This window comes from Eptatretus burgeri, chromosome 3 (genome assembly GCF_056783735.1).
Source record: "Eptatretus burgeri isolate ZD-2024b chromosome 3, Ebu_testis_v1, whole genome shotgun sequence".
Lineage (NCBI taxonomy): Eukaryota > Metazoa > Chordata > Myxini > Myxiniformes > Myxinidae > Eptatretus > Eptatretus burgeri.
This window is the reverse complement of record NC_140963.1, coordinates 87,789,634-87,811,953: the sequence shown is the minus strand read 5'-3', so window position 1 is coordinate 87,811,953 and position 22,320 is coordinate 87,789,634. Positions and strand designations below refer to the sequence as shown.

Sequence of the window (22,320 nt, the reverse complement as noted above, 5' to 3'; positions counted from 1 at the left end):
ATGAGCGCTCGGTCTCTCCCCGAAGGCAGGAGCATATGTTGCCCCGCAGCCCTCTTGCAGCAGTCTGGGCTAATTAGGTATGCAAATGAAGTCCGGCTGATAAGCGAAAGCAGGATGATGCTCATTAACGAGTCTTGCTTAAAGTGATTTCTTGCCCGGGACTCGAGACCGGATGTCAGGGAAGTATTCTCCCCCCAAGCCCCCTTCCATTCCTCCTCCCGCTCTCCCCTTTTCTCACCCGCTAACGATGTATGCAAATCAGGCGGCGGGAAGAGCCGGTAGATGGAAATGAGCTCGTTGGATTCTCACGCTTCGCTACGTTTCCCAAAACTTTATCGTCTGGAAGATAAAATATACGACAAGGCCCGAAGCTTGAAGCATGAAGCAACTTGGAGCGAGCGATTCGCCGTTTATGCCGCTGCGCGTCGTCTGACCCCACAAGGTTAATGAAAAAATAAACATTTGATTGGTTTAAATGACAAACCGAGTGCTGCTCTCTTGAGATGCCTATATGTGAGTAATTTGTTGAGAAAGACAGGGAGTGGGTGCGAATTACACAACAAAACGTCACAATGGCTGCGCTCGCTCGCTCGCCCCCGCGCTCGCTCGTCCCTGCGCCTCAATAAAAGGACACCGTCGCATAATTGATTTGCGATAACTGCGAATCGATACATCCGGTCGTTATTGAATTTTTCATTCCACAAGCTCATGTGAACAGGATGCACCATTAGGCAGCAAATGCAACTTCATGAATTTGCGAGCCGTTCGGCCGAGGCCGCCGTGCCTTGCCTTTGCGGCCGCCCCATTGGTCGAGAAGCACAAAGTTGCGTCACGTGGGTTTCGTAGTCAACCTGGGACCCCCGAGGGAAAGCGCAGCAGTCTCTGTTGCAATGTCTGAGAGGTTCATGAGGTTATATTTGCTGCCCAATGGTTGCATTCGAGGAAAGTGACAAAAAAAAAAAAAAACAATCGATCATGATCACATGATTCTCAGGTTTTGAAGTTTCAGTTGTTTCCTTTGCAGCCATTTGTTTCATATATGTTTTCTTGGAATTAGTTACGTAAAAGGCCTTTTAATGAAAAACGGTCTTAATTTTTTAGACTTAGTCCTTTAACAACGATTTCAACTTTTTAAACTGTCATGTTTCTCGTTCTATGCTGGGACACGAACTTATCGATCACCTTCTTTATATCAACTTCATGTTCAGTTATAGACCTGTCCAGAATATGTAGCTGCAGAATATGAGGAAGGTGGGATCGTGGGGTGGGGGGAGATCGATGCTCCTCGTTTCATATGATTTAGACTCTTTTTGGAAACCAAGGTCAGCAGAGCTCAAGTTGCAAGTTCTATTATTTAACTACTACTCCTACTACTACCACGACGACTTATTTAACGGCGCCAATTATACCGACCTTAATGTGGGGTCGGCCCGGGGAAAGTTTTATGCCAAAGTCTTTCACGAACCGGCTGTCCAGGTACGACATGCGACTGAAAGTGGCAAGAATTTTTTTTTTTTAATCGATTCAGGGCGCCGGAGAAAACTCACCTACTCTTCGCGGAAGACTCCGTGGGATATTTAACGTCCGCCAACCACCAGCGGTGGCAGACGACAGGGGCAAATCCAGGAATTGGGTGGGTGGGGGGGGGGGGTTCCAAATAACAGAAAATTATAAATTTTCCAAATAAATTACTGTGAACCGTTAGTGGTTTATTGTTTATTAGGTACTGTATTGATACAGTTTTTCTGAGGCTTCTGGCCTTTTTTGTGGCACACTTTCGTGGGAGAAGGAGTTCTGGGTGACTAGGGAACCCCTGGGTTTGCCACTGTAATGGTAAAATTTTTTTTTTGGGGGGGGGGGTTCCGGCAACCAGGAAACTCCCCTGGATTTGCCACTGGACGAGACAGCCAGCTTAACGTCTTTCCGATAGATCTCGAGGGCATATCGATGCCTCGCACTGAAATCGCATCACCAACATCACCCGCATTCGCTTACGACGACTATTATCGGGTTAGTCGTTCACTTCGGAGCCCAACTAAAACGGTCCCTCGATCAGGAATCAGAGCGAATGCACAACTTATCAGACTTGTTTCGAGGCGACAGTAATAATGTCTCTGCTGACATCGCATAAGGCTTTAGACTGTCGAAAAGGGGAAACCCCCTACATACAGTTGCCAAGAAAAAGAGGAAAAAGGAAAGGCCAAGCAGCAATTATATAGTAGAGAGGAATTCGAAGAGTCCACTGGACTTGGCATACGATTCCCAGCATGCAATTTAAAACAAGGGGCCTGGCGATGACTTTGTGCTGATGTAATTATCCTGGTTGGACAGTCAGAAATTGTTGGCGAAACGGAGCGAATTCGAATCCATGATCGGTTTTTGAGAAACAAGTGTCAGTTCTATTATAATTTTGCAATTGAGCGTCGGAGATAAAATGAGTCTGAAATTAGTTTCTTTTTAACCCATTTATTAATGCGATGTTGGTAGGTGTTCCGAGGCATGCGATCGTCTGTTCACGTCATCCTGGTTAATGATGTCACTTGACGTTGTTGGGATTTTTTTTTATTTTAAATAACGCCGATTGCATGCAAACTTTTTTTCGTTACCGTGTTATGCCAATTGAGAACGCAAGAAGAGGTCGCCAGTCCCGTCACGCCCGTGTCGTATCCAGATTTCTGCAAACATTTGCTGTTGTTTCATTATGTTGTTGTTATTTTCAAAAATTTCAATTTGGTTCGTTTGCATCTTGCTATTTCGACAAACTCATTTCATTCCACGATCACGTGCCATTATTTTCAACGTGCAGAGGTTCGCAGTTCCCATGCCACTACTGCCTGCTTAATTGCACAAGGGACACATAGTTTGTGCATCCTTGTGAAGGTGATGTGCTCCACAATGCAGCTTCTCCTGCTGGCACAGCACCTCACTTCCACTACCATTACCACAACCACCATACATCCATCGATTGGGGCCAAACTCTGTGCAGAGCGTTGCTCCTTGGCTATTGGGAAGCAGTCTCCTTGGCTATTGGGTATAATCCTGGATGGGTCGCCACTCCAACACAGGATACCAGCAAGCTGGCACTGATTTTGCCGACCTCGGAAGGATGACAGGCAGAGTCAACCCCACCTGGTATTAATTCAACAGCGAAGGGGGATTTTAACTCAGGATCCGACGATCCCAAGCCCACCACCCTCGCCATAAATATATATATATATATTTTTTGTATACCTTGTCGAGGCTCGTATGAGAGCCAACACACAACGCACAGCAAGGGGGCATGAGACAAGAGGGGCGGGAGTGGGAGGGACAAAACAGTGGGGAACAGACACATTAGGAGATCTGTGGAAGGGAGAGGGTTGGGGATGGGACGGGGAACATGGGGAAGAGAAGATGGACATTACAGGGACTTTCATGAAGGAAAGCAGGGGAATTGAAGGAAGTGGGCTTGGGTGGATTATCGGGGGAAGAAAAGATCGAGGATTTGGATGGGGGATGATAAGAGGTGGTGGTGAACAGCTGTTTTGAAAGCCTGGAGGGAAGAATGGGAAAGAATAGAGTGAGGGAGTTTATTCCAAAGGCTGGAAAAAAGAGGAATGAAAAAGTGAAGGTGAGCAGTGATTCGTGATTTTGGTAGTTTTACCTGAAGGGGGTTGTTGGCGGACCTTGAGCGCCCTGTGGAAATGTGGTGGGGACAAATCGCAGAGAGAGAGAGCAGGGGGGCAAGGCTGGAGAGGAGTCGGTAGAAGACAGAAAGACCACCAACCAACCTGCAGTGATTGAGTGAGAGGCCCAAAGACTCAGCCTCATTGCGGGAGATGCCGATGATCCTAAATGCCCTGGTTTCGACAGCGTGAAGCCGAGAAAGGTGGGAGGCAGGAGCACCAGCCCAGAGGGGAGAGCAGTACTCCATCAGGCTATGGACAAAAGCTTTGAAAGTGGTCAGAAGCTCAAGAGGGCCGAGGAAGGACTTTGCACGACGGATTCCCAGTCGGCGACTGGCTTTTGAGGCGAGGTTGGAAATGTGACTTTCCCAGAAAAGGTCATGGCAGATAGTGAGACCCAGAAGCTTGAAAGAAAAGACTTCTTCCAGAGGATTGTTGAGAAAGTGGATCGGGGGGGTTTCGAAACGGTCCTTTCGAAGAGACATAGTGAGAGTGGGAGATTTTCCTCGATTTAAAGACATGTTCCACGTGTTGGACCAGTTTGTGATTTTATCCAGATCTCCAGTGAGCAAAGAAGCTGCTGGTTGCCGGTCTGAGGGATGACAGATGGTACGGCAGAGGGTGGAGTCATCAGCAAAGAGATATAGGGGATTTTCCAGAGAGTCGGAGAGATCATTGATGAAAACAAGAAAAAGAACAGGGCACAGAACGCTACCTTGAGGAACTCCATCCTGGACAGGAAGAGGGGATGAAAGAACTCCATTTAGGGCCACACGTTGACTGCGACAGGAGAGGAAGTCTGCGAGCCATGAGTGGAGATGGCCTTAGATACCATGGGAAGAGAGTTTGGTGAGTCGGGCAGGGTGCCAGACTGTGTCAAAAGCACGTGATATGTACAGGGATACGGCTCGGATTTCCTGTCTGGCATTGAGGACCTCCATCCATTGATGGGAGAGCAGAACCAGCATATCCAGGGTAGAGTGACCTGGTCTGAAAGCCATTGGAGAAGAGGAAGGATTTCATGTCTGAAGCGATGATGGATTCCATAACCTTGCTAATGATTGGGAGAAGGCTGATTGGTCTGGAGTTGCAGGGATCTGTTTTTGCACCTTTTTTATGCAGGGCAGTGAGGTTAGCAGATTTCCAAGCAGATGGCAGATGACCTTGAGAAAATGAGAGGGTGAATAGAACAGAGAGAGGGTGAGCAAGAGCAGAAGAGCAGGCTTTGAGGACACGTGGGCTGATGCCGTCTGAAGCGGTTGCAGAATCTGAGTCGAGGTTTGAAAGCAAGCTCTCCACCTTGTCAGGAGAAAAGGATACAGAGTCCAGGCACAGTTGGGTGTGACTGGGTAAAGTGGGTAGAGAAAGTGATGGGTTTAGGACACAAGATTTAGCTGCAAACACCAAGTTTAGGCATTCAGCTTTATCACGTGCGGTATCAGCAGTGCAGTCATTTGAGGTGAGGGAGAGGATGGAGGGGGAACATACACCAGAAACGGATTTGATTAAACGCCACCAGGATTTTGAGGAGGGAGAGAGGTTTGAGAGTTCAGACTTGAGATGAGAAAGTTGTTGTTTTCTGGCTCTCCTGAGGGTAGATACACACTTGTTCCGAGCTTTGTGGAGGAACTGAGATTGCCCTCAGTTGGGTTTGCTTTCAATGAGGCAAAGGCAAGTTGTTTCAGGGCAACTGCCTCACCACAAGCTTCAGTGAACCAAGGGCAGGAGGAAGGGTAGGACAACTGAAGACGAGAGGGGATAAATCTGTGCATGAGGGAGAGCAAGTTTCTTTGAAAGAATTCCCAGGATGAGTTGATGTTTGAGAAAGTAGTGATAGGAGACCAGTCTGTAAGTTTGATGGCTGCTCGGAGACCCTGCCGGTCGGCTTGAGTGAAATGCCAGACTCAACGCCGGTGAGGTGGTTCTCTGATAATAGCCAGAGAGATGTCCACTTTGACAAGGACGTGGTCAGAAGAACCGATTGGAGCGAAGGAAGAGCAGCAGATATTTCCAGCGAAATTTGTCAAAATCAGATCCAGAATAGATGGAGTACCATTGGTTGAGATCCGGGTCGGGAAGTTGACTGATTGAGTCAGTCCCAATGAGTCACAGAAAGCTTTTGCTGAGGTGCCATGACAGCTGAGAGAGGTACCCACACCTAGCCAACTGGCGTGATGACAATTGAAGTCACCACATAAGAGGAAGAGAGGGTTTGGATGAGAAGATAGAAGATGGTCCATGTTTTCGGATTGTGAGGTGTAGATGGAGTCATCACTGTTAGGTGGACGGTACAGTACACATATAAACATGAGGTGGGAGTGGAGGGAAAGCCGTAGCCAGATGTATTCTTGGGGGTGTGGAGGAGTGAAAGCAGTGCATGGAGAGTGCAGAATAGAGTCTTTGATGAAGAGAGCAACACCTCCACCAGGACGAGGCTCAGGTCTGTCATACCGAAGGAGGGAGTAACCGGGGAGAGATACTTGGGAGTCAGAGACGTCTTGGGAGAGGAAAGTTTCTGTTAGGCAGATTATGTCTGGTTTGTCGGTGGCAGCCTGTATGGAAAGATCTGAAAGGTTTGAGCGAAAGCCCCGGATATTTGAGGTCCACACTTTTAATAAAGAGGTAGGGGAGGAGGCTTTGGGTGCAGGGGGGGGGAGGGGGAGGGTAGGACAAGGGACGAGGGGGGAGGTAAGGAGGGTTGTTGGAAGAGTGTGGGGGATTGCAGAATAGCTGGGGGAGGGGGCCGAATGAGGAGGAGAAAAGGCTCTGTGGTGCTGGGGGAGAGGGGGGACAAGAGAGGGGGAAGAAGGCAGTTGAGGATTTGAGGAGGTGGAATGAAGAGATGGAGGTGAGAGGGCAGTGAAGGGAGGCAGCTTGGTGGATGAGAGGGGGGGCAACTTTGAGAAGGATGAGTGAGGGGATGAAAGGTGGGAGAAAGGCGAGGGGGGAATTTTTGAGAGAGGTGAGAGGGAGGCTTGGAGGGAGAAGAGTGGGAAGGTTGCTTTGAGAGTGAGAGTGAGGGGTGAGGGGGTGAGTTGGCACTGAAGTTGGAAAAAAAGAATGGTTGATGGAAAGCGAACATCCATAGCAAACTGTGGTTTCTAAAAGTTTTAGGTCAGAGATGCGATTTAACACAATTCTTGATGGATGCAATGAAGGCGAATTCAGAGAATGGAGAGAAGAAACGCTGTAATAGTTGGATTTTTTAGGCAAGGAATGAAGGAGAGCTCGAAATGAGAGCGGTCTGTTAAAATAGCAGAAGAGTAGTGCATTATGATGCAGTAAAGAGTACCACATGTGTGAGAGAGAGGAAGATGAAGCATTATAAGATCGTTTTTGTTGTTATTATTAATGTTTGAGAGTTTTCAACAGATTAGGTCATGGAAGTGTTGTCGGGAAAAAAAAATCGAGGAAGAAGACGAGGAGGAAGATAAGAGGAAGAAGAAGAAGCAGAATCGGGAGAAGGTTCGCGTGTTGTTGGGTTTTTTATTTTTAAGATAAGAAATAGAGATTAGTTGGGAGAATGGGGGACGTTAGGAAAGTGGGGAGGATGAAAATTGAAGGTAATGGTGAAGATCGAAATTGAAGGTAATGGGGAGAAAAAAAAAAAACGATCGAACACCGAGGGGAACCGGTGGGCCTCAAACACCCGGTTAGAACGTCGACAAAAAAACACAAAATGCACGATTTTTGAAACAAAACCGAACTAGGAACACACAGTAACATGTAGGTGAGAAAATTAAACAGTTAAAACGGGACAAATAACGACCGGAAACTTAACTTTGAGAACGTCAGCAGAGAGCCCCGAAGGAGACCTCTCGTCGCTCCAAACCCGGAACCGGAAGTCCATTAAGCCAACACCAGTCATACCACTACCAGACAACTACAATTATGACAATTACTACTACTACTTTACCAGTCATAATTATTACCACATTATTTTGGGGTCGGAAGGGGAAAATTTGTGGCCCAAGTCTTTCACGAACCGGATGGCTGAGCTTGACGTACTATGGAAGGTGAGAAGAATTTGTAATTTGTTCAAGGTGCTGGCGATAGCTATGAATAACTCTTTGTGAAAGACACCGTGGGATCTTTAACGTCCACCAACTAATGTTGGCAGACAGGACACCCAGTTTAGCATCCAACCGAAGGACTGTCCAACGATGATTCAACGCTCTGCCTACGAAACACCAATCTCAAAATGTATAGTCAGCTCGGGAATCGAACCCAGACCAGACAGCTCAGAGATAATAGGAGACTTTCGAAATGAAGTATTCCAATCCCAAAACGCTCGTCGTGCATGCGCAGAAACTCCAGATGTCGGCGTTCAGAGCATCATAAAGTATATTGTGTCGGACATAAGTATTGTTACTTAAAATGGATCACAAAGCTTCGAAAATAAGTTGAAAATACTTGGAAAAGTACCTGAGAGAAAAGGCTGTCTTTGCCTCTGCACAACAAAAGAATTGGAAAAGTTTCTCAGGTCGCCAAACGGGCACCTGCTCGTCATACAAACTCCCGACTGTGGGCAGGTGTAAGGATCGAGTGGACAGGTGTAAGGACCGAGTGGACCGGCGTTTGCTGAATAAACCCCCGACTGATCACTACCAGTAAATGAACTGGGTTTTTTTGGATCAGGTGCTTCTGAACACTAATTGGAAGGACATATCTGGAGCTTTTGAATGTTCAGAGTAAGTTTACAATGATGTTTACTTTTAATAATGCTTGGAAGGGGGGGGGGGGGAGGTGGGAGCTATGAGGGCTGATCGGCCTGTTATAAATATATTGTTCGTTTGGTTCTGGGGCCACAAGAGGATATTCCTCGATTTTTGCATATGTTGCTAAAAGTTAAAGCATCCTGCATTTGTGTGTTTTTTTTTTAAAGATATACGAACAGGGACCCACGGAATGTCCGAGCAATGTAAAATGTGACTTCTAGTTCTCGACTAACCAACACACACACACACACACACACACACACACACACACACACACACACACACACACACACACACACACACACACACACACACACACACACACACACACAATACCTCATTTAGCATTCGTACGTCATTTTGAAAGTCATGTCCTGCCCTACCTCCACATCATCCTGTTGCACTTTCCGACCCTTACAGGAATCTCGATTCAGGGATATTTTCACATCGGACCCCTGACGAGATCACACACACACACACACACACACACACACACACACACACACACACACACACACACACACACACACACACACACACACACACACACACACACACGATGGAATGACGGAATGAGCAACGTACAATAATAACCTTGTCCAAGTTCATCAAATCCCATGAAAGGTTTAAAAAAAAAAAACTTTTTGAAAGTGTCAAGGCCACGTGAGTGATGACGTCAAATGATGATGAATTGCGGAGTACTCCTCGTAAATCCACGCTCTGTGTGTATGAGCGTTTTCGGGTCTTGCGGAGACGCACGTTTCCCTTGCTTTGACTCGAATGCTCCCATTTGTCTGTGAACCTGCCGTGACTACGCGAGATCAAAATGCGCAATTTAACGTCAAAGGAATTGCCAGGAGCTGCCTGTAAAATTCATTTGCATAAAAGGGAATAATTCACATTAAAAGGAGCTAATGGATTCATGGCTGCTAATTAATGCCTTCTCGTGTTATCAATAGTCCAAAACGCGGGTCTGCGTTCACGATGGGCGGACGTTGATGCACCATCCACAGCCTGCTTGTCGCACTCGCACCGTGACAAACACAGCCATCCCGTCGCCTGCACTCACTGTTGCAAATCGTCTGCAAGCGGCGTTATGTGACTGTACACCATCGACCAACCCCTCTCTCACTCTCTCTCTAACCCCCTCCAACCGACGTATAATGATGCAAAGGTGTTCACACCAAACTGGTCCATTTGCACGTAGTGTCAGGGTCGTTCATCGTGTGTGTGCCACCGATGGGCAGGTGGTTGACCGTTACCTTATTGATAAAATCCCACGTTTTACATGAGGGCCTTTTGGATCCAAACCATCAATACACTAATGGAGGAGTCCTCCTGAACTTGTCTTAGTATCCATGCAAGAAGGACATCACAATCAAAGAAGGCAGATGACCATTCGTCACCACAAGTCAACAATCTCAACACACACACACACACACACACACACACACACACACACACACACACACACACACACACACACACACACACACACACACACACACACACACACACACACACACACACACACACACACACACCGCCGCCAAAACCCTTTAGACCAGTGCTTCTCAACCTTTTTTGTCCCACGCTCCACTTTGATTTTCAAAAAAATCCTACGTCCCACCATGATTGGAGGAGACACTACAGTATCTACTACATATGTATTCAAAATGCTTTATTAAAAGTTTATTGCAAATTTTATTCAATTGCTACTCACTTGAATTGACCCTGCCCTTGACGCTGGCTGCAGATTTGTTTGATTCGAGGAACCAATTTTGTCAGTTTCAGCCTTAAATCACCACGTTTCGTGAATTCCACTCGATTTTTCTTGGCTCTCTCCCTCTCTTTCTCTCGAAAGCGATCATATATTATGAATTCATTAATTCTGAATCCTCATGCCCCACCAAAATATCGCTATGCCCCACCTTGAGAAACACTGCTTTAGAGGGTGCGGGTGATATTTGCATGGAACATCGAATGGCGACCTGGGGATGCTGAACAATATGGTTGACTCGCTTAAAATTAATTACAAGGACCCAAAAGAGTTTGGTTCTTTTATTCGTCCAATGAGCCTCGTGGTTGGCTCGACGGTTAAGGTGGTTAAAATCTTATGGTCTTGAGTTGGAGCCCTTGTCGGCCCATTAAATAGCACTAGGTTGGTTGACTCAGCCTGTCATCCTTCTGAGGTCGGCAAAATGAGTGCCAGCTTATTGGAAACAGGTGGAAACTGCATCAGCGGCACAGTCGTGCTTCCAGCAATGATGCAACCAGCAGCCACAGGCTGCACATGAAATACTAACGTTAGTGCTGAAAATTGATCCTAAGTCACCAGAGTGGACCATTACCTCTAACTGCTCCAATTATTCACATCTTCTTGTTGGGGGTCGGCCATGGAACGTTTTTGTCCCGAGCCTTTCACGAATCCGATTGCCAGGCATGACGTTCCACCGGAGGTGGCAGCGACATACAGGGTGTATTTAAAAATAAGTCTGCAGACTTTATATATCCAAAACGACAGTCTGTCCAGCCGTGTTTGGAATCGAATCCAGATTACACAGCTCAAAGGAAAGTGCGCTACCTCTGCGTACACCACTCCGCCGGACCGAAAGCACCTGACTACACGTGTAACACATATGCACCCGACGATACAGCAACGGAATCGGGGCCGGGAGGCTCGAAGCCGTGCACCGACAACGACAGAGTGAGAGTATAAAGCTGACAGCAGTGCCTGAGTTTGCTCACGCGTAGCGACGACTCTGATGTTCATGATGATTGCGCCTCTGCGTAACAACTGCCCACGGGGAGCCGCTGCTTCGCTTCGGGCTCGTCTCAAGATTCCCGTTGGTATATTGATTTGTTTACTTATATTAAGCTCAATTCTCTTACAAAAATCTATTACTCAAGAAACATCAGAAGGTGCCTCTATCTTTACAGCTTACAGGTGGTAAGGGTAAGGGTGCACTTCATCATGTTGTCAGAACTCAGGATGAACCTTAAGACACTTAGACACGCCAATATGTTTGTTATCTTAGTGTTTTTTTTTTTCTTCCCACGTATATGCATAATTATCTTGAGAAATGAACCAACGTTGGACGATTGTGTATCTCATTGTGAGAACATGATGACCGTCTCCGAGTACAGTATGTATGCTATTTTGTAGATCTCCTGGGGACTGTTAAACCAGATGTTCTTTTTTCACAAGTGTTTACCAACTTTAACGAAACCAGAGCGCACACATCTATGTATTCGCACGAAAAACAACGGCATTGCAACACTTTTGACTCATTGATACTGGCACACCCCGCATCAGATGGTTCAAATGTCGATCGTGAGCTTTGACATTCAACAAAACCCAATAAAGTTGGTTGCTGCTGATTTTTTTTGTCAATTAAGACCATTCACAATAACAACAACAACCACAGCAACGTAAGAGTTTCGGTTTTTCAGTGGATGGGTACGGCAAATGATTCAGCATTGTGACATTTATTTGTCTGGCAGTGCTCCTCATTCCGTTGATGAGCAAGTGAAGCACGCACCTGATGCAATGCGAGCAACTTTAAGCCTGCAATGTGGTTTTACCTTTGTCTGATTATGTGGCATGGAAAGCTTCGTGGTTTGTTTTCAGGGATATTGTTACCTTTTCCACCGAAGTTGGCCGGAGGGTATGTTTTCACCCCTGTTTGTCTGTGTGCAAGATATCTCAAAAAGTTGTGGATGAATTCACCTGAAACTTGGTGGGTATGTTTGGTGTTTGACAAGGAATAATTGATTCAATTTTGGTGAAGATATGCACTCCACCGAGTGCCCGTCTAGTTTGAAATGAAATGGTGCTTGCCCCAGAGCATTGCATGGATTGTGTGAACAAGAGCAGAAACAGCACCGTTAGTGGGCACCCTTGAACTCACGAATCGGTCGGACGAGCGACGTCTTGAAATTCCGCCTCCTATTTATTGGCATATCACCTCGCAAAGTCAAACATAGCGTGCTGTACTAACTCCAAACATCTTAAAACAGAATTTTCTGCAACCATGAACTTTTGCCAAAATCAACAAAACGTCTTTTTTTTTGCTAAACAGCAGACCCCTGCCATGGCACTGGCAGTAGCAGCCGAGAAGACGTCTGTAACGCGTTTCTCAGCAGAAGAATGCTTTGCCTCCACTCCCCTGTTGTATGGATCTCGCTCATGCCTAGTCCACTCCAACATGGTCCGGCTATCGCTCACCGCCCACCAACATCACCCGGTGCGGACGCGGCTGGGCAGGGCGGATGCCTGCGATTCGTGTGGGAAGTGGAGCCGCTTTACCGGGCTTGGCGTAATGCACGGCAGATGGCATCTCTATTGCTCCTTCCTCCCCCACTCCGCCATCTGAATCAGCAGGTTACAGAAGCGGCGTGGCGTGTTCACCACACATGTTCCTTTGTCTGATTCACACACAAACACATTACAGTGGACATGTCATCCCGAGAGTCATTCTCCTACTTGGGGTGCTCCCATTTCAATACTTGTGCAACACTTTTGGCTTCCCAATTCACTACTTGTGGTGCAGGTTCCATTTCATTACTTGCGGTGCAGGACTGATTTCACTCCTTGTGGTGTAGGACTTTTAGCTTCCAATCCACCATTTGAAATGCAGGATTTTGGCTTCTATTTCACCATGCCTCTCCTCACCATGATGATCCGCTCTTAACACACTGGTAATGCGGGTATATCTGCTGAAACAAGATCATGCTCATGTTCAACAGCCTTTTTATGATCCACTAAATCATGCATTATTAACTACCAGCAAATACAACCTGTCACTTTGCTGATGGGAATATTAGGAGGGAGGGGGACGGAAAGAGGGAGAAGAGGAAGAGAGGAGGGAGTGGAAGGAATAGAGGAGAGAACGAGGAGGGAGGGAAGGGAGGGAGGGGAGGCATAGAAGAGAGAGAGGAAGGAGGGAGGGAGGATGGAGAGGAGGGGGACAGAGAGGAAGGAGAGGGGAGAGAAAGGAGAGCAATGGGGGAAGGAGGAGGATGGGGATCTAGGAGGGGCAAGGAAGGGGGGAAAGAATGAGGAAGTGTGGGTGGGGTGGGGAGACCGACCCCTCACCAAATATCACTATACACGCCTAGACGGGGTGGGAGCGAGGAGGATGGGAGAGAGAGAGGCAAGGGGAGGGGGAAGTGGAGAGTGGGAGGAGGTTTAGGAGGTAGTAAGCATGAGGGGAGGAGTTCTAGACTTGCGTTTGGTGCTGGGACTTGTGGAGAACGGGGGGGAGGAGGGGAGGGAGAAGGGGATTGTACAAGATTGAACAAAATGGGATACATTAAAACAACACGTCAATACAGCATGTGGAGGGATAGGGGTGGGGGTGGGGGAGGGAGAGGGGAGGGAGAGGGGGAGGGGTGAGAGAGAGAGAGAGAGAGAGAGAGAGAGAGAGAGAGAGAGAGAGAGAGAGAGAGAGAGAGAGAGAGAGAGAGAGAGAGAGAGAGAAAGGGATAGGGTCAGGAGGAAGAAGGGTGGGAGAGAGAGAGCGGGAGGAGAGAGAGAGGGGTGATAGAGGGATGAGAGAAAGAGGGGTGGTAGAGGGGTGAGAGAGGGTGAGAGAAAGAGGGGTGGTAGAAAGAGGGGTGGTAGAGGGGTGGTAGAAAGAGGGGTGGTAGAGGGGTGGTAGAGGGGTGGTAGAGGGGTGGTAGAGGGGTGGTAGAGGGGTGAGAGAGGGTGAGAGAGGGGTGAGAGAGGGGTGGTAGAGGGGTGGTAGAGGGGTGGTAGAGGGGTGGTAGAGGGGTGGTAGACGGGTGGTAGAGGGGTGGCAGAGGGGTGAGAGAGTGGTGAGGGAGTGGTGAGAGAGTGGTGAGAGAGTGGTGAGAGAGTGGTGAGAGAGTGGTGAGAGAGGGTGTGAGAGGGGTGTGAGAGGGGTGTGAGAGGGGTGTGAGAGGGGTGTGAGAGGGGTGTGAGAGGGGTGTGAGAGGGGTGTGAGAGGGTGTGAGAGAGGGGTGTGAGAGAGGGGTGTGAGAGAGGGTGTGAGAAGGGTGTGAGAGGGTGTGAGAGGGGTGTGAGAGGGGTGTGAGAGGGGTGTGAGAGAGGGGTGGGAGAGAGGGGTGGGAGAGAGGGGTGGGAGAGAGGGGTGGGAGAGTGGTGAGAGAGAGAGAGAGAGAGAGGAGAGAGGGGAGGGAGAGAGGGGAGGGAGTGTGGTGAGAGAGAGAGGGGTGGGAGAGGGATGAGAGAAAGAGGGGTGGGAGAGCGGTGGGAGAGAAATGAGAGAGAGAGGAGTCAGAGAGTGGTGAGAGAGAGAGATGGGGGGTTGGGAGGGGTAGAGGGGTGAGAGATGGAGACAGGAGAGTGAGGGAAGGGGAGAGTGAAGAGGGGGAGAGTGAAGAGGGGAGAGGGGGAGAGGGGAGGAAGGATTCTGGTTGATGTGATGTCCAGCTTAATGTCCATCCAAGAGACGGAACACACATTGATGAATCACCCTGCCTGTGAAACCCTGGGATGCCATTTTATAGCTGGGCCAGTATTTAAACCCATGCTCGACAGCTTAAAGTAAGGGTGCGTACCTCTCGGCTATCCTGTCATGATGTGGCGATTCATTGCTTTGCAACAACTGAAAACATTTTTTACTCATTGTAATCATCAAATGTATTTTGCCTTTTCACTCATGCACTTCCTTGGAGTTCCCTTAGTATGTTTGCAAAGTTTCAGGCTGCGAAGTTTCATGGTTTTGGTGTTATGGAGGACACACGTGGCTGTTGAATTAATACCAGGAGGGGTTGACTCAGCCTGGCATCCTTCTGATGTCAGCAAAATGAGTACCAGCTTGCTGGTATCCTGTGTCGGAGTGACGACCCATCCAGTATTGTACCCAATAGCCAAGGAGACTGCTTTGGCAGCACCAATGCTCTGTACAGAGTATGGTCCCAATGGATGGATGTATGGAGGACACACACACACACACCTCATCCAGTTTTCGTAGAGACACCATAGAAACACTGTGTTAAGACCCGAAAGACCCAAAAGACCCTGAGGACGCAGAAGACCCAAAAGACACAAAGGACCCAGATGCCCCAAAAGTTCATGTGTACCAAGAGAACTCCAAAAGACTCAAAATTTTCAGATGACCCAAAATACCCTGAAGACCCAAAAGACCCCGAGGAGCCTAAAGAACTAGAGGAGCCAAAAGACCTACAAGACCCCAAAGACCCTGTAGACCCTTTAAGACTTTACTATAAATGAATGAGTTGCGTGTGTGTGTGCGTGTGTGCGTGTGTGCGTGTGTGCGTGTGTGCGTGTGTGCACCTATTTTGTTTTTGTGGAGTTCTATTGGAGCATTCTGATGTAGAGCAAGAGACACTGAAATGATGATCATGATCTCCTGAGTTGATTAGGCTAATTAACTACAAAGAACCAGGAATAATTCCCATGTTTTATATGCACGCCATGTTAAAGTGTAGAGGGGAACTTAATAGGTCCTTCCACAGCATGACATTCTATTTCCAAAAATATTTAATAAAAACAATGACAACATTATAACAAAGCATATATTAATGAATACAAAAAATAGTAACAATAACAACAGAAGTATCCTTTGGCAAGAATAATAATGAACATAAAGGGTGGTGCAGAGCCGACTGACACATTTCAGACCGCTCTCCTGTCCAAGGGGTGGGGTGGAAATTTTTGAGATTGTGGGACCATTTTTCTCAGACAATGCACTACAACTGGTCGAGGCCACCTTCCTGATGTTATCAACCATACATAATAAAATTGCAAGCTTTGAACATAAACTTTGTGTGTTTCAATTATCGCATCTCCAAATGTATCAGTCGGCTCTGCACCACCCTGTATAATCACCCTGGCCCAAGCACATCTGTACTTGGTGAAAGGCAAGCTAATACTCAAGCAGTCCAGCAGGCAAGTATGAAACAAGGCCTTGAAGACCAATGAAAATTTGGTCCAATGGACCAATGGGCCCACTCGTAATTCTAAAGGGTAATTCAAGTTTGTTCTAAAGGGTAATTCTGAAGGGTTCTGAAGGGTTCTAAAGGGTAATTCTAATGGGTTGTGAAGGATAATTCTAATGGGTTGTAAAGGGTAATTCTCAACGATTCTGGAAGGTTCTAAAGGGTAATTGTAATGGTTTCCAAAGGGTAATTATAGTGGGTAATTCTAAGGAGTTCTAAAGGGTAATTCTAAAGAGTTCTAAAAGGTAATTCTGAAGGGTTCCAAAAGGTAATTCGAAAGGGTTCTGAAGGGTAATCCTGAAGAGTCCTAAAGGGTAATCCTCAGGAGTTCTAAAGGGTAATCCTAATAGGTTCCAAAGGGTAATTCTAAAGGGTTCTAATGTGTGATTCTTAAGAGTTCTCAAGGGTAATTCTAAAGAGTTCTAAAGGGTAGTTTTAAAGGGTCATTCTATTGGGTTCTATAGGGTAATTCTATGGGTTCTAAAGGGTTATTCTAAAGCATTCTAAATGGTTATAAAAGGTAATTCTAAAAAGCAATTCCAAAGGGTAATTTCAAATGGTTTCGTTCATGTCTCGGTTTTGCAAATTTCATAATAAAACTGCCAAGCTGAACCGCTTCCTTCAGACACGGATGCGAATCTTCCCGGTGTATCGGCTTCAATGTCCATGGGTATGCAAAATTACCGCGCTTCCCCGTTGTCGCGGGTCACTCACCTGCATTTAGTTTTTTTTAATCTATTAATTTTAATTTATTTATATTTTCATTTACAGACACTTTCCCATGGTTCTGTGATTTCCCCATTGTATCGGCTTTGATTTCTGTCGGCACGCAAAATTTCAGCTTTCTAAGTCACCTGGAAGGTACCGAACATTAATATCAGTCAATCAGTCAGTGAGTCAGTCATTGAGTGGTTAGAAACAGCTTTCAATATTAGATGCAACAAAATGCAAAAAAACACACATCATTGGATGTCTTTTGATTTGGTTGTAATAAAATTTCAAAACCAAGAACAGGACTTTGTGGACAACCTCATTCCAAAGTCGACAATTATCTTCAGATAATCCATGGTAAGTTTAACCAATCAAATTTTTGGAATAAATCAATAAGTTGTTAAACTCATTTTACTCTCTTCTTTTCTTTAAGCACCAGGTGCTTACAACATCTCAAGACATTCCCGATTGAACTTCCCATTTTGAGCTCTTTCAACCAGCGCACAAATAAAAGGCTTCCTTTCTTTTTTCTTTTTCTCTCATGGTATTTTTATCATAGGGTTCTGCTAGCTATATGATAATACATACCTTACCTTAAACACACACACACACACACACACACACACACACACACACACACACACACACACACACACACACACACACACACACACACACACACACAACAAAACCTCATGAGTCATTATTTTTCACATTAACAGTTTCTCTTCCCCAGTCATACTGCAATGGGTAGGATGTACTCTTCTTACAAGGATTCACCAGGATATGAGGGGTGAGGGAACATGACATTTGGCCCACAATGCTCTTGTTCCATCCTATGTCAATGTGACAATAAAAAGCCCCAAAACAATGCACAGAGTTTTGTGCACATACAGTACATGCAAATACAATAAGGACACAACAACTAGTGGGGTGTTCACCAGTTTAACATTCTCATCTGAACACTTTTCTCATGAGCCTATAATCCCAGGTTTGAACGCCATATGCAGGGGAAGTCAAAAAGTATTCCCCTTTTCAGAAAGTTTTTGACACAAAAAACATGTGCTTTCAATATTTGACACTTTCTTCCATCCTCCTCCCAACATCTCCCTAGTCATACTGTACTGATTTATCCATGGTGTTCTCATGTCCTGCTACATGTGGTGCATGTATAACTCCACTTTTTGTATTTATGTTTGTTTATATTATCGATTACAGAGTTGAGTGGGGTGGGCATATTTTTTCCTCGTATGGGGAGGTGATGTATGAGTGAAAGAGAAACAGTGTTGGGTGGGGAAGTTAGCAGTAGAGTCAAGGCAAAGGAATGGGAGGGTGTTAACAGGAATTGTTGTTTCACTCCATCAAGAGTCTCTCTTCGAAAATTATTGACTCAGAGGAAGCCCTGGAATTTGTGGCAACAAGTTTGTATGTCACATGGTTGCCATTGACGCACTCAATGTCATTTCAAGTTTCCAATATTACATGATATTATATTATATTATATTATATTATATTATATTATATTATATTATATTATATTAGAGTAACTAAACTTTAACAAAAGGCCTAAATTGCTCATCGACGGTCATGGAAGTTTCTTTGTTACTGGGACCTCGAAGGGAAGCATTCCATGAGTTTTATGCGTCATGAGGTCAGAAGCGCATTCATTGTAAATAAAGACGTCTCCTGTCAAATGATAAATTGTTGCTGTTTTTGCTGAATCGACACAGAACAACAGCTGCAGCATTGATTCATATCTTCTGAGATACCAAATAAATGACTAAATAAAGTAACTCTGGGAAACATGCTGTCCCTGAGCTATTTATTCGATCGTTGCAGCATAAATGGTAATCACACACCACACACACACACACACACACACACACACACACACGCACGCACACACACACACACACACACACACACACACACACACACACACACACACACACACACACACACACACACACACACACACACACACACACACACACACACACACACACACACTGAACCACCTGGTCAATTTGATTATTGTACAGAAGTTGCTGCCCACACAGTAACCACGCTGTACGAGAGCAAGCACTTTAACCTGAGGTCAAGGAACGTCCAAGAAGGCCAAACGACTTGCTACCTGCAGTCTCGGTAGGTATTTGTAATTTGACCATGGTGCCGGCGATGGCTCGCCGACTCTTCACAAAGGACACTGTTGGATCGTTAACGTCTACCAACTAATTCCGGCAAACGGGACACCCAGTTTAACGTCCATCCGAGCGATGGCACACACGTTGATGAATCGCCCTGCCTCGAAAACACCGACTGGGATGACAGTTTATAGCTGGGTCGAGATTTGTGGTTTACGAAAGACTTGTACCAAAAAGGTAGCCGTCGAAGCAGCAGTGGAATTTCGGGTTTCCACTTGTGGGTAGAATAAATCACGTGTAGAAGACATGAGTGGATTGCAGTAACTGGGGAAATACTGACATACACTAACATACAGCAGAACGTGAGATCAATATAATATGATTTGAGACTCGATTCCAGCTTTGTTGTCATGCACAACCTCTGCACCACAGTGTCGTACTCCCAAATCATGTGATGATGAACTTTGAAAGATTGATTTATCAACATGGATCAGACATTTGCTGTTCACCATGCGTGTCTGTGCCAATTCGCCGAACGATCATAGTTCGCGTCACAATAAAGATCACATCACAATGGCAGTATTTTCATCAATATAATCTACATTGAGCTAATGACTCACTATTTAAGCAAAAGGGTGGAATGAGAAAACAAAACGTGTGAATCAAATTTAAAGATCACCTTCCAATAATGGCAATAATAATTGTGATGCTTTTTCTTAATTTTGTTCATCTTCTTTATTTTTTTAATCCCTGTATGGATATGTTAAATATTGTATTTTTTTAATGGACTGGGGCTTTCTTTTTTATGGAATAAACGATTTTCTAATTAAATTCATTCTTTCCTCTCTCAATCTCTTTGAATTCAGTGATTAAATTGTCCTCCTGGTTCCTTCGCTACTGGGGCGCTGTTGTGCTGCTGATACAGTGTCCCTGTAGATATGAACAAGAATTTGACTGTGCTACAGGCTAACAAGCTCGAATGAGCTAAGATCCTCATCCTCTTAATTATGACGTCATAAAAACGAATATGACGTCATTGTGATGCAACAGGTTTGCGATAAATTATCTGTGCTAATGCCCAGCTTGATTCCCGCAAACAGAATTCAAAAAGCTTGCCTCGGTTCAGAGATAATTTTTTAGGCGATTTCCATTAGCGGAGATATTTTGACGTCATAACTTTTTTTTCTAGGAGGAATTTTCAAAATCGGAGATGGTTACTGTCTGCGCAGGGCATTTTTACATGTACGTGCCAAGTTTCAGGAAGTTTCGATGAAAACTGCAGGCTGTGAAACAAAAAAGTCCACAAGAAGAAGATGAAGAAGAACAACGTGAGTAAGACTTAGAGATCCTCCACGAGGATCTAAAAATAGCCGAAAGGCACAACAGGGTCTTTAATGTCGAGTAGGGGATGGTAGCATATGGAACAGCCGGCTTAACACCCCCTCTGAAGGATGCCATATTAATTTATGCAACACCCTGCACCCAAAGCACCAGGATAATAGTTAATAATTGGATCGAGATCGAACCCAGATATGACAGGTCAAAGGTGAGTACACTCCATCTGAGCTCTCTCAGTTAACCTCTCTCAATCGTTCAATGATGTTATGAGCTCAATTATTTTGTCTCACACAAAAAAATAAGTAATTACTGTACAATCTGCACAGGACTTTTAAAATGACAATCTGTCTCAGAATGCGTGGTGCGCATGAGCAGAAATTTATGGAAATAGCAGTCTTCAGGGCATGTGAACTTCTATCGTGGTTGCGCAACGGGGTTTGCTCCCTAAAATGGCTCACTGAGCTTCTAGAAGAAGCTGAAAATACTTGGCAGAGTACCTGAGAGAAATCTGCAGTGTGCATCTGCACAACGAACAAGTGGAGGGAGACAGCTTATCTGGTTTGGGTGTTTCTGAACACCGATGGGCAGATCCTATCTGGGGCTTCTGAATCAACTTTAAAATGATATTTATTGTACACCGTTCTTTCTCAATTCCATATCCAGGCGATGCATGACGCCATCTCCGAGCACTGATAGAACTCGGTTTTCACTGTGTTTGTTTGTTGTTATCTTGCCAAAACGAAGTTTTGCAAGATATGTTAGTCAGCTTGTATGTTTTTTTGGTTTTTTTTGTTTGTCTGTAATCACGTATAAAAAATTCTGCAGAGCACAGTTATCATCGGAAATTTTTGTAACTTCGCATATCAGAGGCCTATAGAGGTCCCTTTCAGTGCATAAAATTTTGAAGGTCAAGGTCAAAGGTCACTTTGTCGCAAATCAGGAGAGTCGACGAAACCCTTATTTTTTGAGTAATTTTGATCGGATCGTCTTCAAACTTCATGGGAATATAGTTCATGGTCTGGCGCTCAGCTGATTAATTTTTGGTGGCGATTGGCCTTGACCTTCATGGTTAGCGCCTCAGATCAAACATATTTGACCCCAAGGTCAAATTTTCAAGTTTTAGGAACCATATCGTGTAGTACCTCAAATTGAACACCTCGATGAGTGCTTTCTCGAAATGTCAAGCTTGAGACATTATGACGTCATTTGGTGACGTTATGAGGCAAAAGCATATTTTTCATGGTTACTCTGTAGAACGATTCTCATCGGAATCTCTCGGAGGCAGATATTCCTCAAGGAGTCGCTCCTGGTGGATAGCAGCTCTGTTCACCTCAGTGTGACCTTAAAGAAGTCACACGTGGTCACCTTTTGGCAAGATACGGGTCACCCTGCGGGTGACATTGGTTTATTTTTTGTTTGTTTGTTTGTTTGTTTGTCTAAGCGACATCTTAGCCACCCTTTGATCTGGGAAACTGAAATTTAGGGATAAAAGTGAAGATGCGCTTTGGTAAAAACAGTATTTTTTAAATTTTTTGTTTAATCGATTAATTGATTAGTTACATAATTATTATCGATTTATTAATTACTTATTTTTTTATTTCTCACCCTGGCATTTCTCGGGCACCTTTTGAGCTCAGAAGCTGATATTTGAACATGACAGTGACCAAGTGATTTGACTATAGAGTATTTTTGATTTATTGTTTAATCAAATAATTGTTTAATTTTTCGACTAATGACTTAATTTTCATAAAGTTACAGATTCAAATGAAACAATGGTGGTTTTGGAATGCTATT

General features: G+C 45.3%; 1 long non-coding RNA gene across 3 annotated transcripts in view; it reads right to left on the bottom strand.

The window, feature by feature from the left end:
- Positions 1-10,510: 10,510 nt before the first annotated feature.
- The window catches only part of LOC147030392 (uncharacterized), a 137,015-nt gene continuing 125,205 nt past the window's right edge, over positions 10,511-22,320 (bottom strand). For all 3 annotated transcript variants that reach the window (XR_015056337.1, XR_015056339.1, XR_015056338.1), the window contains 2 exons: positions 12,952-13,099; positions 10,511-12,811 (listed from right to left, as the gene is read on the bottom strand). This is a non-coding gene — a long non-coding RNA (uncharacterized LOC147030392). The remainder of the gene's footprint in view (positions 12,812-12,951; positions 13,100-22,320) is intronic.